This window comes from Rousettus aegyptiacus, unplaced genomic scaffold (assembly GCF_014176215.1).
Source record: "Rousettus aegyptiacus isolate mRouAeg1 unplaced genomic scaffold, mRouAeg1.p scaffold_m13_p_6, whole genome shotgun sequence".
Lineage (NCBI taxonomy): Eukaryota > Metazoa > Chordata > Mammalia > Chiroptera > Pteropodidae > Rousettus > Rousettus aegyptiacus.
Window position 1 is genome coordinate 27,169,950 of NW_023416309.1, and position 3,428 is coordinate 27,173,377.

Below are 3,428 nucleotides of genomic sequence, written 5' to 3' on the forward strand. Positions count from 1 at the left end.
CTCCTTACAAAAAGTGTGTTTCTCCTTTACAATTAGCGTATAATGCAGGTGGTTCCTTGCATGAGTCCTTGGGAAATATCTTATTTCCTTTCTGTCTTTCACAAATTGGTTTTAGTGTCCACTGATTATCCTTGCCTGAATCAAATATTCCATTACGGGATTCAAAATGTGACTTTTCAATTCTGTTATTATTCCTACTTTTACTGGATGGCATTCTTTTGTAGTAAGACATGTCTCATAAAGAGGAATGGTGGCAAATGGTTTAGTTTTGTACTTAATCGTTAATTTTCAGAATAAGGAATTAATGTTAGAGTCTCCATTAGTGAGGGTTAATGGATCCTCCCCACCCTACTACTAACGTCTACTTCTGACTCTTAATGCAGTGTGTGCTCATTTACCTTTTTGCCTGTAAGTACACCTTGCTTTTCTTAAATTTGTCCAAATTGAAACATGCCTAATCGCTATAATGAGCATTAAATAATTAAAAGATTTATCTTCTTTGAATTAAGAAGCCTTTTGGTGGTTGAAATGGATAACTTAAAATTATATCTAGGGAAGTTTAAATTCATATATTTTTCACCAATAAATCCTCTACAGTAAAAATAGAGGTTTCTAATCCTTCTCTGATTTTGCTTTTCAAAATATCCTCTGCAGACTTTTACTGGAAAGAACACTGGAATTTAATCTCAATTAGTTGCTATTATAAACAACTTTATGACACTGAAGAGATTATTTAATGTCTATAAATTCATCATAAAGCATTAATTAAAATAGATATTGATAACAAATAATTTTGGAAGAGGAGGTTATTGAAATACGAAAAGAGCAAAGTAGTTCTACTCTAGTTATCAAGTATCTTTACCATGTGATTAATTGAGCTTGATCTTAAAGTTGTGGTAAAAATCATTCTCTTTACTTCTGAATTGTAATCTGTTTTCTGGTTGAGGTATCACATATAATATGACTTTAGAAATGCTGTTATGATTATTCAGTAGGGAAGAAGATAATTAAACTGGCATTAGTAACACTGGGTGTTAATAATGAGTGATCTGAGAAGAACTGAGGCTAGAGGAAAAAAAAGACAAAAATTTGAGAGTCAGAGGAGAGAATTAAAATGCAGTTGGATTAGCAGGGTAACTGGGAAGATTAAATCCATGAACTAAGTAGAAAAAAGGCTCCAGAAAACAGCTGTGTTTAAGGATCAATTGACAAGGGAGGTGTATCCAAGTAGCTACTAAATGAAACTCAGAACAGATATCTTAGTAAACACAAATTTAAGGATTCAAAAGTTACTAGAACTTTCATCTCCTTCCAAAATAATTTAAATTTATCTTTTTCTGGGTTAAAATAATTGACTAATTTTTAAATAGGTGATAATCTACTATGGAAGAGAATTCTGTAAAAATATAATTCTCTTTGCATCAGAGAGTGGTGGTCATATAAATATGAGTAGTTTGGTGTGTGGCATAGAAACACAGTACTACCAGGAAACCCCATTCATTTTTATTGATGAAGCCAAAAACTGGTTTCAACATTATCTTCCTCACTGCCCTGTTATGAAATACAGTATTTAAGTATTTCTATAATTCCAAAAAATTTTATAGTGTGGAAACACTGATATGTTCATTGCATGGGATAAGAAATTTAAACTTTTCCATCCAACTTGACATAAAAATATTGCCTCATTTTGTTATAAAGACCTGGACCTATTTCCATATAATTTTAAAGCTTTTGTTTGAAGCATATAGGAATAATGAAAATTATGGCTGAAACCATTTAGCTAGCAGAGTATTAGATTTTATGGATCGAATGATTCCTACTATACCATAACATTTGTGTAATAACATATCAGATAGCAAAAAAAATATAGTGGTTATAGCTTAGATTTTTTTCTCCTTAAAAAAAAATGCACACACGCACACACACACACACCAAGTAAATGGCTATTATATTCTATTTATACTTATAGTGATAATGGCTACCTCCAAGAAGAATAATGTATGCTTGAAGGTTTGTGTGAAATCTATGTATATACACATATACATGCTGGAAGATTTGTGTGAAATCTATGTATATACACATATACATATACACACACATAGATATAGAAATAAAAATATAGATAGATACACATACACACACATATACAGTTATTTGTATATATGTATATTTACACACATATAACTAAATACACATGCACATTTTATACATTGTTTATTTTAGTATTGTCTGATAAAAATACTAATCTTTTAAATGCCAGTTTTAATGATATTTGGGTTTAAATACATTCTATTATAGATTTTTCACAATTAGAAAATAAAGAAACGAATAAATTTCCAAGAACTCATTGAGATCTCCACTAATTTCACTGTATTTATAAACTGTAAAGAATGTTATACTTTATATTGTCTATGTAAATTTCTCTGAATATTTTTACATTATAGGAAAAAACTCTTTCTTTTTAAGGATTGTTTGTATCAGGCAACTGCTTTGTAGATGCTTGGATACTGTTTTCTACATCAGAAGTTAATGACCTGAATTCACAATTTAAAGACCTGTACTTGCTTTTATGGATTCACCTTTGTTAAAAAGAAATGTGTTGTGCATATTTCCTCATTAATTAGGAATAACGATGTGTGATGGGCTGGGTGAAGCCAGAATGAGGTAATAAAATATTCTTATGAATAAAGAGAAAACATTTTTTAAAGCTATGTATTTTTAAATTTTAAAAAGACTCCACATCAGAGGATTCTCTTTAGGATTTAGTATCATGTTTTCGACATTTTGTTTTATAGCTTTGCTCCTTTCAAGTGAATATGAATTTAAAAAACAGCAAAATTATATGCAAGAAGCCAGTTTGATTTCAGACAAAAATTGTCAGGGAAAAAAGTTATTTTTTGAATAGCTATAAATAAGAAACATCTTTTAACTGTAAGTTATAAGTTCGGAATTTTTAATTTTGTTGAGTAGAGGGTGGTTGATAGTTTCATGACATTACTTCTAGTTCATCCTTCAGTCATTCAGATCTGAGGTCAATGTCACTATTCCAAATGTATCCATATTGTCAAACACTAAAGAAACTTCTATGACTTCTTATTGGAACTCACAGAAGAATTTGATAGAATTGGTCAAACTTTTCTTTCTTTAAACACTGTCCTATAGTGGTTCCCATAACACCATGTATTTTTCGTTTTCTTTCTCTCTTGCTGATAAAAATTAATCTCCTACACTACTTTAAATACTGGAATTCATCTAGGTTCTCTACTATACTCTCTTTTCTTTTGTATTGCCTTTTCATTCTAGTGTTCCCTCTGAGACATAGAAATTCACACAAGCAGAGCTAGCTACCTTTCTATGAATTGATTGATCAACTATTTCATTTCCAATTCTCAGAGAATAAATGCTTCCCGTTGAGAACTATTTCTTTA